The sequence below is a fragment of the Myotis daubentonii genome, chromosome 11, assembly GCF_963259705.1.
Source record: "Myotis daubentonii chromosome 11, mMyoDau2.1, whole genome shotgun sequence".
Classification (NCBI taxonomy): domain Eukaryota; kingdom Metazoa; phylum Chordata; class Mammalia; order Chiroptera; family Vespertilionidae; genus Myotis; species Myotis daubentonii.
In genome coordinates, this window is record NC_081850.1 from 44242476 (window position 1) to 44257578 (window position 15103).

Genomic DNA, 15103 nt, shown 5'->3' on the forward strand with positions numbered 1-15103 from the left:
AACATTTTACACTATTTTTGAAATGTTCCTTATTACCTTCATGATTATGATGATAATATAATATGTAAATATATATAACAAATACTACAAAAAAGTTTATTTTCAAAGAAATTATACAAAGTCACAGTGATAACGAAATTAGAAAAGGAGACTCTTTTAAATATATGCCTATTCATTAAAATCCAAAATAATGAGGTCTACCTGTATGTTGCCATCAAAGAATATTTGAGAAACATTAGTTACTTGGGATTTGAATGGCTGCTTATTTGAAAAACGGGTTCTAAAATCAAAATCTGGTAAATGTGGACAATGATGGCTATGCAAAGTTAAATAGATGTCTGTACTGCAGAACTCAGGACCTTTAATAAGGTAATGGTGCCAGGAATCCATGAGCACACGGTGGGGTTGGAGACATCACTGTATTTCTCAAACTTGTTTGACCAGGGCAGCTTTCCCCGCTCGGATCAGTCCATGAGACTGGTCTTCTCGTGGATCACATTTTGAAAAACACTGACTAGAGACTAAGATTCCCAACAACAAACCAGGGGTTGATTTTACACAAATGAAACAATGAATTAACTGGCTCTCCCCCAACTCTGCCATCATAGGTAAATGCCTGCTTTATGGGTGCATATCATCTTCCTTTTTGAGATCACATTTTGCATGTGGTTCATTTCCTGATGACAATACGTCTCAGAAAAACTTAATCACTGAGCCCTTTGCAATGTCTGTGCTCCTCCAATCTTATTAACCAGAAGAGCATGCTGCTGCTGGCTTGGGGTTTTATTTTGTTTGACAACAGGAAAAAGAGATAAAGATGATTCCCCTGTTCAGCTTGGTAGATTTTTAAGCAAAGCCAGAAAAAATAAAAAGAGCAGGCTCCTTAATGAAGGGTGTCCCAGATGGTCTCAGGATTCCAAGTCCTGCACAGGGAATGTAATCTTTCTGGGGCATCCAATGTGAAACCTGACCACCGCAGCTTCAGAGCTTGTGTTTTGGGAGAACTGAAAGTGAAAAGGGCTCTGGGTCTCCAAATCTCGCAGAAGGAAAGAAGTTTCTTAGAACACTTACTTAACTATCCCTTTAACTCAAAGAACAAGAAGTAGTTCTGATAATGAGAATTTAAGAAGAAAGGACAGCAATGGCAAACTTGTCTTATAAAGAACAGTAATGAAACATTTAGAATCCAAGGAGCAAGATGGGAAGGGAAATAGGAGAACCCACGTCTCACTAGGCATTTTTGCTTTTCATAATTTAAAAGCATCTTGGGGGGAGTAAATGAGTTATATAATCAGTCAATCTGAGAAGGACCCAAATTTCAGAAAGATTACAGATAAGAATCAACTGGAGAAAGTTACTTGGACCAGTATGGAGAAACCTGCAACATCCTAGTGAAAGTATGATGCTAGATATTATAACCTAACACATGACACTTTTGAGTATGAAAACGGTTACTACAATTAAATTACTAAAAGCTAATGTTATATATCTTTGAGATATTTATTAACCAATCAGTTTATTACATTGGTATTATTAAAATGTTCTCAAATATAGAATTCTTCCTAATAAGTAAAACTTTCATGTATCTGTATAAAGTAAAAGAAGAAAAGAAAAAAGAGCAGAGGAATTTTTCTTGGTACATTCACGTTCTTTAGTCATGTTTTTAGCCATATCCGTTCCTAATATCCTGTCCCTGACAGTTTTCAGAAGACTATTTTTAATTTAGAAATACCCTCTCTTTTAGGCACTGAAATGCCTGCGAAGCCTAGAACAAATTCTGCTAAATGGAAAGTATTCTTAACTCTGATTTTTTAAAATGCAAATATGTAAATATTTCAGTTCAAGTATTTTCATAGGAACTATTTTTTTCTATCAGTTCATAATATTATTCTTTCACAGATACTTTTAGGAGATGGAACTCATGACTGGTAGATTATTGCAACTTGTTTGGACACAATTATGACTTATGTGTGAGTCATAACCAATTCCAAAAACATTTCTGCTCCAAAGGCTTTGTAATTTAATACATGTTCTATTTATCATGATACCATGCACCATCAAGAACTATATTCATATCATTATCACAAAATACTTTTGGTTTCAACAGTTTTAAGAAAGCAAAAGCATTTACCATTGAATTTTGTGTGGTTGATGATATCACTATGGCTACAATGGTGATGTTAAATATCAACAATTTTGTACAAGTTACCTATTACTGTTTACTTTCTTGAGAAAGAAAATTCAGTATTTAATTTTTTGTTAAACATGCATTTTCAGGTTTGTTTGTTTTTAAAAGCTTTCTATGGCCAAAAGCATTTACTGCAAAATAAATACATGATCAGGAAATAAAGCAAATAGTAATAGATTTATGCCAAACAATAAATAATAAAGCCATTGAAGCCAAAGCTTTCAGACCACCACGGCAAGAGTGTTCAGTGGGGATTTTCTACATGCACGTAACAATATCCCGTTGATCCTGCGGAATGACTTCCTGGTGTCTTAGTGCACAGCAAGATTGGCTAATAATATCAAATAGATAGCAAAGGCAGCAGCACCTATCCTTCTCTACCACCCTAGAGGCTGCAAGGAGTTGACTGTCCCTAGTCCCTCTTGTCTGAGCAGACTGTGTATTAGCAGTGAGTGCTCACATGCTGTCTTGAAAGGGAGATACAGTTATACTGCATCTGGGAAGGATTTGAAAGAGAGTTGAAACATCTTTCCGATTTAACCAAGTGGTAACGTGAGAAATCTGTTCAACTGCCCCGGAAGAATCTGGAAATACAAAAATGAAAGTCTATCAGATCCATCCTGGATCTTTTTGGTGCAGCTGTTAATAAGAAAGCTTCACTGAAAAAATGAAAAAAACTAGAGCAAATGTTAAACTGGTGGGATGCTAGCACAACAGGTGTAAAACCCAAGTGTCTTGGGCAAACTAGGACTTAGGATCAACCTATGTCTGGGGAAGACTTGTGAGAGGGAAATTAATAATCCTAGAAGTTTGCGGACAGTCTACAGACCTACTTGTTCTAACACAAATGATTTTTTAATGGGGTCAACCTCTAAAACTGAAAGCTTTCTCATTAAACAATTTCCTATTTCTCTTGAAAAATAGAAGACCCAGCAACACTGTGCCCATACTCCACAGAACAAGACGCTATAGCCATTAGGCTGCCACCTGCCTCTCACTATTGTCCATAAGAATGGGAGCATAATTCTTCATGGAAGTGAAGAATAGTGTGTGTCTTATAATGCCAAAACTAATGAACTCACTCACTAACTCATCAACTGGAAGAGTAAAACCTGGCTGGCTTCACACTGCCTACCTGGTGCTGAAGTAATCTGATTTTGCACCCCACTCCCTATCCCCAACTCCCTTTATAGCTTGGTTAATTCTTCTGTTCTTTGTGTGCATTCTGCATAAAAGGAATTGAGAATTACACTGAATAGGACTCTAACCAGTGGAAATTTTCTCAGCTTCCTGGTCAGAATCCATTAAAAAATAATGCGTACATGGGATCTTCCAATGTTTTCCCCTCCCCCAGTCCCTTAATTTACACCCTAGAGCTGTGGTTACACTTAACTTCAAATGTGTATGTTATGAGTTCCAATCCACGAAAGAGACCTGACCCCAGCATGCGTTATCTACTAATGGTTCTACATGATCTGGTTTGTCAGGGGTCATGAGGTATAGTGCACAGTAGCTAAGGGCCTGTGACTTCACAGCCAAACACTGAGTTTTAACCATGCTTCCATATACTTGCTTGGTGCCTCTCCAAACCTCAATTTCCTTTGTTCTAAATAGAGGTAATGTTACCTTTGTCACAGCATTTTGCAAAGCTTAAATGTGATATTATATATAAAAGAGCAGAGGAACAAGCAGTAAACAGAAGCAGCCTGAGTTTGTACTTCAGGTATGATCCAAGGGGAATGATGGAGGAATGTCCTCAGTGAATGAACTCTTTGGGAGATTTCAACTTTTGGAAATCTGTTCCAAAAATACAAAATAGTTTCTATGATGCCTCCCAACCTGCTATATAGCACTACCAGTTTTATATCGTAAGGAAATGTTGTTCTAAACCAGCGGTTCTCAACCTGTGGGTCGCGACCCCTTTGGGGGTCGAACGACCCTTTCACAGGGGTCACCTAAGACCATCGGAAAACACATATATAATTACATATTGCTTTTGTGATTAATCACTATGCTTTAATTATGTTCAATTTGTAACAATGAAATTGGGGGTCACCACAACATGAGGAACTGTATTAAAGGGTCGCGGCATTAGGCAGGTTGAGAACCACTGTTCTAAACTCTTAAATTATGGGTCACTGGTGATTATTTTACAGTTACAACGGTTTTTCAACCAGAAGCATGTCAACTTTAAGTAACATGTAAATTGTTTTCTTCTCCACAAGAAAGCCCAAATCTCACTATACTGCATTCATCTTGATGTCATGTTTTCAAAACATGCAAAGATCACAACCCGATTAAAACCTTTTTGAAGACACCTTTTTAAAGATGTATATGAAGAATTTACTTGGGATTATATATCCAGACATACTCTTCTCCTTAAATTCTGATGAGCTACAATGAAAAGCTACAGTGACTGGTGATGTAGCATGGATCATGAAATAAAACCAAACCAAATTCATCTCTATATAACTCAAAAGAACTTAGCAAACTGCATTGCTTTTTCAGGAAGATAAAAATGCATATTGCCTCTTTTATGTGTTCTTAGCTACATATCTATTTTTGAAAAGGTTTCATGTATGTTCTAAATTTAGCTCCTACTTCCTTTTTACTGTGCAATCGGAGCTACAGTCCATCTCTGATAACATTCTGATCTTTACTCCAAGGAACATATATGGAAACTGCCTCTCAGAAGGAAGATAACCTTTCACTAACCTCTTCTGTGCTTGTGGACAGTACGAGATGACCCTTTCTTCCTGTCCCCAGCCTCTATGGACACCATCTACATATATTTTAAGTAGTATTTTAAAATTCCCTTTACTTGGTGGGAGAAAATTTCATCCTTTCTAGAGCTTCTCCATCTTTTAGTAAACAGATCTCTTGCTAGGAAAATATAAGTAAGAGAAAGAAACATCTCTTTTTGGCTAAGGAAGAAGATGGAGTGGAGAGAAAACAAAAAGAAGGGGTGGACCCTCTGGTTCCCTTTCCCATAGGATCCAAACACCGATCTTGGTGATCGTAAAAGGAGGGAAAGTAATATTGAAGCTGGCCTCACAGTGCTTGTAGTCTGTGGGCTAGTTTCAAACATCGTTAAAAAAAAAAAAGGAAGGAAGGAAGGAAGGAAGGAAGGAAGGAAGGAAGGAAGGAAGGAAGGAAGGAAGGAAGAAAGAAAGGATGAAGGAAGGAAGGAAGGAAGGAAGGAAGGAAGGAAGGAAGGAAGGAAGGAAGGAAGGAAGAAAGAAAGAAAGGGAAGGGGTGGTATAGGGAATTGGTGTGTGGAATGAGGTTAAACACAATGGCACTCATACAGAGATTTCAGAATAGTTTATCTGGGTTAATTACCATTCTATGAAATGTTTTTCACTTTTTATTCTCCATTCATTAATATCAGACTTAAGAAAGGTAAATTATATAGTGATAAAAAGCAATATATTCAAAATTATAAGCAGAAACAACCTAAGTGTATAGCAGCAAATGTAACTGCCCAGAAGTTGTTGCGGGAAATCATTAGTCACATAGAGCAGTAGCCCCTAATTAAATTGCTAAGCAACAGAACTGGTGAAGAGAGTATGTATAGTGAAGCCTCAGTCTCCCAAGAATCCTATTCATTCTCCCATTTAAGCCTTTCCTTATATTCTTATCTTCCTGAGCCATTCACAGTGTTCATAAACCATTTGTTGAACACACGGCATATATTACTGGCACTGCTATTTAACTGCTCCGTGTGTGTACAGGGCAGCGATTTACAAAATATTTCTTATATTCTAGCACAATGCTAAGGCTACTTAATAAGTACTTCTGCAATAGAACATAACTGTCTACTTTCTAATATATTTCTCCAGAAATGGGATCTAACCAGACGGTGGATAAGAAGGAGGAACGGCCAGCACTGGACAGAGGAAGCAGTCCAGGAAGTTGGGAGGCCTGGCGGGGCCGCTGGTACGATCTTGGACTAGTCTCCTAGCCTTTACTAGTTAAGCGTTGACCTCTGTAACTGAGTTATTGTTTTAGAGAATGCCTGTGATGCCTTGCTCTAATAATTACACACTCAAATATTGGTAGGGTGAAATTAAAGTATTTAACCAGAGGTATGCATGGGCACTGGCCAAACAGCGCAGAGCAGGCTCTGGACTTGCCCTGCCACGCCTCACAGGAACCTTTTGGCTGCTGGGCCACACAGAAGCCAGGAGTGTCCCAGGGTAGAAGCAGGGATGCTGGGGTCACTCAAGGAACTTGAGGCAGTGGCTTTAAAATATTGTAATTTAAAATTTTTAGCACTGGTACCGTATTAAAAATGGGTAAGAACTGAATAGCAACTCAGCCTATATGTAATATCTTTGAATCATAAATATGTTAATTTTATTCAAACGTTATTATTCTCATCTGATGGCACAGAACTGCTTACAGAGCTCACAATAAAATGAAAATTGAAATTCCTACCACACTATTGATAATGTATCTTTTTTATTTCGCTTCTCCCCATACCTCTAATTCAACATTTTTTAACTCCTTGCCTTCTCCACAACAGCATTAGATTATCTTGCAATGAGAAGCCCAAACCTTGCTATGTTTCCTGCTTTGCTCAATAACTAAAACATCAAGTCCAAGAACAGACTTAACTTTTATCTTGGTTCTGTCGATGAGGAAAAGTGCTTTTGTTCACAATAAAATTCCCTGTGGCCTGCTATAGCAATCATGGTCCTGTCCAGGAGCCCATGGCCCCTCTGAACACAGCTGCATCTCAGGCAGGCCAGTAACTTGAGAGCCCAAGAGGATGATGCAGCAAACAGTGGGGAGGGCGGATGTAACCCTCTACTACAGTGGTTCTCAACCTTGGCTGCACATTAGAATCACCTGGGAATCTTTTTAAAATCCTGATTTCTGGGCCTCATCCTCCGGAAATTCTGTTTCTTTGTTACTAATGTTGTGGCCCCACCCCATAACACAGAAACAGAATTTCCGGAGGATGAAGCCCAGAAATCAGGATTTTAAAAAGATTCCCAGGTGATTCTAATGTGCAGCCAAGGTTGAGAACCACTGCTCTACTAAGTAGTAAGGTGTATTAGTGGTACCCGGTGTCATGTCCATACTTGGATGAACATTATAATCACCTGGGGGACTTTAAAAAGCTCTCCTGTCTGGGTCCCAACCTTGGAGATACTGATTTAATTGGTCTGGGAAGTGGCCCACGGTGCTCATGCTCCCTTGGTGGTCTCATGTACAGCCACAGTTGAGAGCAATGGTGGACACCTGTGGTCTCCAGGGTAGGGGACACATAACCCACCCACAGGGTGCAAAACAACCTGTCAAAACTTCTGTGTTTAACCTGAAAAGGAGAAAGATAATACGTTTTAACTGTATTTAATGGGCGGGAAAACGACGACACCCTCATGCATCTGACGGCCCTGGGTGGTGTCCGGGAGTCCTGAGGGAAAGGCAGGGCTCCTGAGAAATCCTTTCTCCATTCCTCTCAGTGTGTGGCTACACAGCTCCATTATGTGTCCCCAGTTGGTAATTCTCAGATGCTCTTATCGGAAAGAGTAGAATCCTGACAACAGTGTAGAATGAGAAGGGGAAGAGTCAGGGAAACACTGTGAGCCATGAGAGGGTTCCTAATGATGTGATGGCAAACCACTTACAAGAACTGTGTGTTTTTCTTTTTCAAAATGACAAGTGTTTCAAATATACTGACCTTTTTTAATTTTTGCCATGACAAGGGGGTGGAGATATTTTTAAAAACATAAACACATTTAATCGATCTTGTCGAGGCCAGAGAGAGAAATCACTAGGGAACTTATGCTGTGAAAAGAGCATTTTGAAAATGGGTATTTGGAAATGTTGCCATTGTGGTGTGGTTTGGCTGTCAAAACCAATGTAAGGTGTGACACTAGGAAGAAGAAAGCTATCACGTGTATAAACTTTAAAAATGTCGGGGGAAATCTTTTCAAGAAAGACTTACAGTGGGTTTTTAACCCACTCATTAAAGATGAATAATGTAACACCTTTCAACTAGTTTGAAAGAAGAGCTGGTGGGGATATCAGTGAAGATGGAAATTTACTAGCAAAATTTCAGTTAAAAACCTTTGCATAACTGATGAATGGGACTGGAAATAAGCACTATGATTTAGTAGGTACAGCCAATGGGACAGGTCCTTCCATTTACAACTATATATCTTGTGTGATACCCTTTAATTTATGAGGCAATAAAAATGCGTACTAAATCAAACTGAACTTATAACCAGACCGCTGAATCATTGCCACAAAGAATTAATCAAATTAGAAACAACAACATTAAAATGTTTTACATTACAAAGGACTCAAAATTTTGTTAAGCATAATTTCAATAAAAACCAAAATAATTTTTATCGATGGGGTACATGATCAATACAAGGAGTATTTAGTCAGTCATCCCAAAATCAGAGATCTGAAATGAGAGAGGGCGTTTGCACTGGAGATGATAGACCCTGGTTACCTGTTGGGTTGGGAGTATACCAGAGGGAGGTAAGGAAAAATTAGGAATTCTGTCCTATAGAGTGAGCCATGAAGAAACTTCTGGAATCTGCTAAAGACTGGTTTAGTGATCAAGCATAACTGCGTCAGCAGGCAGGTATACATACATTTCACCAGTTCCATGAGCCTGGGGAGAAACTGTGCCTCTTATTTTCATTGTCCCAGTGTCTCATATTATGGTTTTGTATGGTGGGCGCTCAATAAATACTGTTGACAACAGCCAGTTATTTTTTGGTGAAAAAACTATACGATCTCAGTAGTGTGGCAATAGGATCCACTTCCACTAATTCAACATCAAATCACCATTCTTACAGCTGACAATAAGTTGTGCTGATATAATATCTACAATGGTCAGCCACTAGGAAGTGGAAAAATTATTAATTAGTATCATTGCATAATAAAAAGTCTCTGTTAAATATAGTACAGTGGAAAACTATGCGACAGTGTTCTGAGCCCCAGAAGACACCCACTCTCAATCTGTTAGAATTATCTGTTTCACACTCCATGTATTAATATTTGGTTTAGTTGCTGGAATCACTAAATATCCTGATCTTAATATTACTGTGCATATAAAAATGCCCCTGTGATATAATGGAAACTGTTACATAGAGATTACATCTCAGATCACGGAAACACAGTTTCCGCTTTTGTGAAATATTATCCTGAAAAGCAAATCTTTAAGGAAATGGAGAAACTACAGGCAATAAGTATTCATGAACATTTTTATGTATGCATACAACTCCCCTTGGGTTCCCTTACAGTGCCAGGGTCTCCTGTGGCCTAAACTAGTTGTATGCAATGGCCCTCCTCGGCCTGCTCTCAGAATGCATTAACCAGCAGGAGAACTCCCCACAGGCTCCAGATCACGTGCTTCTCTCACCTGAGGTGCCTCTGCTCTGCATAACTGAGGAGATAGCACATGTAGGTCAAAGACATCCTTTGAAGAGATTTAAACCCATCCGACACCCCAGGCAGCATTTAGAGCACCTTTGTGCCCCCTCTTTTGCTGCTTTCCTATTTTTCAATCTGGGGCACAAATTTCTCCTGCTTCTTAATGTTCTCTTGTGCAGTCTCCATCACATGCAACTGTGCTGCTCATTTTATTGGCGTTGTCTTTTCTGCCCGCTTGCTGATTCATAATGGAGAGGAGCTGGAAAAGGGACACAGTATATCTACACTAGGTTCCACCTATCAGGACTCTGGTTTTTCCTGAAACCCAGAGTCCAGTAACAAAGCTCTTACTGCAGTTTATTCACAACATTATTTGGGTTGAAAGCTACGATACCGACTGGAGATCCAGATCTGCAGAGCTGTATGTGTATCCTACACCGTGGTACAGCACCAGGGGTGGGAAGAAATGGATATGGTGCACCAGGAAGAGATCTGGCAGGAGATGCCTGGAGGCCCAGTACATGGTAACATAACGTTATCTGGGTAGGTGAATAACCACAGCACCCATTACGTTAATATTAAAATTTAGAAAAACACCTAGCAAACCCCCAAAACATGATCTTGGGAGCACCAAAGTCTGTGATAACAGGTATCACCTGTCCCCCTTTTTATTCAGGTTAACGGAATGCTTATTTCCCACTCCTTCAAGACTACTTTACCTTTAACATTATTCCTCCCATCATTTACAGGGTATGTGTGAAATATTTATTCTATTTAATATCTCAGCACCTATTTGGTGCACAGCACTCTGATGGACACTTTAAAAGATGCAAAGATGCAAATGGTGAGTGAGACAATTATGAAGACAAATAATAAAAGGAAGGCATCTGGAGAGAATGCAGACAAAGCAGGTTGCAATTAAGAGGTATCCCCCCAAATGTGCATGAGGAAATATGCAGATCTCTGTAGGAGCTCTTCAGATGTCCTTCCTCACGCTTAGATCTGTGATGCGCCAAAAGAGGAAGCTAAGTGTGAGCACAGTCGCCTTGTGTTATGCACTATACAAGGCCCTAAGCCAAGGGGGCAGTGGGAACGAAGCCCCACCGCGTGCTGCAGGCCAGGCACAGGCTGTCCACACACAGGAACACCTTCTGCATTTCACACGAAGGCGCTCAGATAAGGGCAGGCCTGCAGGAAAGGCGCCAACTATACCAGCTCATAGATATCTCTCCTTTGCCTCCAAGTAGTATTTATGGCACGCGTTACACAATTAAACAGCTAATTATATACTGCATGTGCTGTTCCTGCTTTATTTTGTATTTTTAAATATCATCTCCCTAACTAGACTTTCCCTGAGGGGCAGTAGCATATGTCAATTCCCTATGGCTCCCTTAGTTGGTCCTGAATTTCTATGTTTCAGGTACCTGTTTGGATCAGAGGTAAACAACTAGTGGGTTTGTATCCAGCCGCTTAAGGTTAATGACACGCAATTCCAGGGGTGTGGTAAAAACTTCTCATTGCTCCCCAGAGTCATCTGGTTCATAACTCTGCACTTGGCCATGTGGTGACATGAAACCATCCTTGAAAAGACGGGTATATATCCTTATATTAACTTATTTATTACTTAGTTCCTCAGACGCTCAGGTATTGTGTTTTTTTAACATATATTTTTATTGATCTCAGAGAGGATGGGAGAGGGAGTGAGAGATGGAAACATCAACGATGCGAGAGATTCATCGATCGGCTGCCTCCTGCACACCCAACACCGGGGATTACGCCTGCAACCCCGGCACGGGCGCCCTTGACGGGAATCGAACCTGGGACCCTCCAGTCCACAGGCTGACGCTCTATCCACTGAGCCAAAGCAGCCAGGCAGATGCTCAGTTTTATTAACTTACTTTACTTAAGTTCCTCAGATGCTCAGCTATTTTGAAGAAAAACTGGGAATTGGGAAGCTTTTCTGAGGATATCTCTCATATGATATCACAGTGGCTTTGGTGATCAAGGAAGCCATAAGCTCCATGTCCTCTTTAGGCAGTAAGTCTGGTCAGACACACACTTATTTTTAATCCTGCATTCTATTACTAAGCGGGCAATTTGCTCAATAAGGCAGATTGGAAATGTTTTATGTAGCTCATACAATTGCCACTCTTTCTTTTGTAGAAAAGGCTCTACATAAGGAGAAGCTGATCCAACAGTTAAAGTATGAAAGACTTGGCTGCTGTAGAAAAAACATTTTCTTCCAACATCTAGGCAAGAGAGTTTCCAAAATTCCTACAGTCTGATAAAATTAAAACCACATGGAAAATGGTGTTGAGGGTTTTTTTTGTGTGTTTTTTTTCAACACAGAAAAACATTTTAAAATATGTAATAACGCATTCAGAACTTAGGTACCAATAAATACTATCATTTCGAAATTGAGTGTCAAAAATCTCTTGGTGTTAAAAGAGAAAATACGTAATAATAGTTGCACATAATCACTTAGTGTCTCACCACAACTATGCATTTGTACCTGCTGAACGAGTGAGGGCAGTTTGAGATTTTTGTCTTAGCCCTTAGATGCAGAGCAGGTGAGCTGTGATGGACGGAACTCAGTATTTCCCACTTCCTCATTTTGCTCCCCTGTAATTTACAACCATTTTCGGGAAACACTGGCTATTGAGGGATTATTTATAGCACACATTTATGAACTGTTAAATAAACGTGGTATACTGCTTTTTGGCTTATTTGTTTAAGGTTAGTGATTTTCAGCAGATCTGATTTTATGCCTTTAGGCTAACTAAAGTTGAGAGTCCATGGCTTTTGGCAAATAATTTTTAAATACACTATGACACCACCTTTTTTTTTTTTTATAGAACACTATAGAGATCTACATCATTAGCCAAATTTAATGCACCATATTCTGCAACTCTGGTTGGTTTTAGAAAGAATTACAAAAATTCTTACTCTGAGAATAAAGCCTGGCCCACTTTCGTTTAAAATGACCTGAGGCATCTGATTCCTGCCAGCAGGACAGGGAGCTGCCTTGAAGACCTCACAGGTACTGGAAATGTAGTGACTGTGACATCTGGTAGTAAGAACAGTCTCTGGAATGAACAAAAACCCACCTCCAATCTGCTTTCTCTTTACCCTGACTGGGGAAATGGGAATAGGGAAGATCTTTCAGGGCCTTGATCTGACTGAGTTTTAAGAGCATTACATGGGCAAGTTCTGTCATGATACTGGTTATTTGAGTTCTCCGCTTCAGGTTAGCAAAATAACACATTACTGGGTGATATAATTCTTTTTTCAGTTGTCAAACCACCAAAAAAAATAAAAATAAAAATTCAGCAATATGTTAACACACTCTTCAGACTAGAAGTGACTAGTGAGGAGAGGAAACGTAATACTTAGAAACCTAGACCAGGGACAGGAATACAACTTTCACAGTACTCTTTGATGGTTCTTCGAATAATAAAAACAAAACAACAATCTGTTTAAATTCTGTCAACTTAGAACAGGCAGTAAATCCTGCATCTATTAAGCCTACAACTAAAAATAATTGTGGAAATTATATTTACAGAACCATTGTACTATCATTCATTGTGACTATTACTATTCATCTTTACGCTGTAATGGTTTCTGATTTCCTATCTTCCACAGCAATGAGAAAATAGATGAGGCCTGCATTCAATGTAGCATTTTAAACGGCTTTAATTTCTGAGAGCTGACTCTAATGATTTCAAAATTCTGATGTTGTTTTATAATATTCCATTTTTAGTTGTAGGAGGAACTAGTTTCCTTTGTGAAGAAATGTTTACCTAAAAATGTTTACCTAAAATTCAGCGACTTTTTCTCAGTGTCTCCTTAATTTTTTTCTACTGCTTCTTAGTTCAAGTAAAATTAAGTTAAATAAGTATATATAAAATTTATATAGAAAGACATGTTAACCAGTCGTTCTCGCTATGCATTTGATATTCAGCAAATACCGACAACAGCTGTTTCTCAGGGGTAGGATACTGAGTGACTAATGTGGTCTCTCCATGACTAGCTTTAAAAAAAGTATTTTTTCCCCCAAAAAGGAATAAAGCCATTATCTTAAAAATGCCTCAGAATTACCTTTAAATATATTACTTGACATGAAAAGATGCTAAAAATATAATATTGGAACTAAAAGGTAGATTGTAACATAGTAAAACACCATTTTTATTTTAAAAATCCACATGCATAAAATTGCCAAAAGAAATAGAACAGAATATTAAGGGCAATTATACCCAGTGGGATACTGATTTTAATTTTTTAATTGATCTTTACCAGCATTTTCTAATTTTCCTACAAAGAACAGCATCACTCATGAATATTATATAAGTAAATGTTTACATTCAAATAGAACCCTCATAATTTTTACTGGGGTGTAGCTAAGATTTTTAATGGAAATTCTGAAGAGAAGATGATGTATAGACAGAACTTGTGACCCCAAAGAGCAATAAAATCCTTTTGCAAAAGAACGCTTTAATTTCTGAGAGCTGTCTCTAAGAGAGGTGTGGGCTGACTTTAACTGGCGCTCTCTTTACAATGATGGGTCCATAATGGCTGGGTTGGAGACTGCCTTTCTCCTTCCTTTGTTGCTCTAGAACTTCCATTTTTGGTTGTCAGGCTCTGTCTCTCTCCCACCCCAGGCCTCCTCTGAACAGAACTGTTGTAGCAGGTAAATAAACAAAGGTCTTTCTGGACCATGTATTAACCCAAACTGGGAGTCAAACTTAATTGACCAAGACCGTAAGGCCTCATGATAGTATTAATTTTTACAGTAAAATGAGATGGCCAGTCAAACATTGCTTTATTTCAGACAATCTTCCATTCATTTATTTGCGACTAAGATAACTAAAGAAAGATTTAGAAAATGGTTTCTGAATGGACTGAAATCTGCTCCCCATAAATCATTATTCCCTTCAGCATTATCCAGAAGTGATTAATTTACAAGCTACCCGAAGTCCTGGCTGAGCATGTCAGAAAAAGAAAAGCCATAGCAGGCATTTGTCATAGCAATATCTTTACTGATACAGCTCCCACGGCAATGGAAACTAAAGAGAAAATAAACAAATGGGACTATATCAAAATAAAAAACTTCTGCACAGTAAAAGAAACCATCAACAAAACAACAAAAAGACCACTGCATGGGAAAACATATTTGCCAATGTTATCTTTGATAAGGATTTAATCTCCAAAATTTACAGGGAACTCATACAACTTAACAAAAAGAAGATAAAAATCCAATCAAAAAATGGGCAAAGGATCTAATAGACACTTTTCAAAAGAAGACATAAAGAAGGCCAAGAGACATATGAAAACATGCTCAAAGTCACTAATCATCTGAGAGATGCAAATCAAAACGACAATGAGGTACCATCTCACACCTGTCAGAATGGCTACCATCAACAAATCAACAAAGGACAAGTGCTGGTAAGGATGTGGAGAAAAGGGAGCCCTCTTACACTGCGGGTGGGAATGCAGACTGCTGCAGCCACTGTGGAA

General features: G+C 38.8%; 1 protein-coding gene and 1 non-coding gene across 2 annotated transcripts in view; one reads left to right on the forward strand and one right to left on the reverse strand.

Annotated features, from left to right (window-relative positions):
• Window positions 1–15103, reverse strand: part of LOC132212019 (guanine nucleotide-binding protein G(q) subunit alpha) — a 260920-nt gene that overhangs the window by 81344 nt on the left and 164473 nt on the right. The window lies entirely within an intron of this gene.
• On the forward strand, window positions 5158–5278 carry LOC132212902 (small nucleolar RNA SNORA61). The gene has a single exon (XR_009447841.1). It is a non-coding gene; the product is annotated as a small nucleolar RNA SNORA61 (small nucleolar RNA).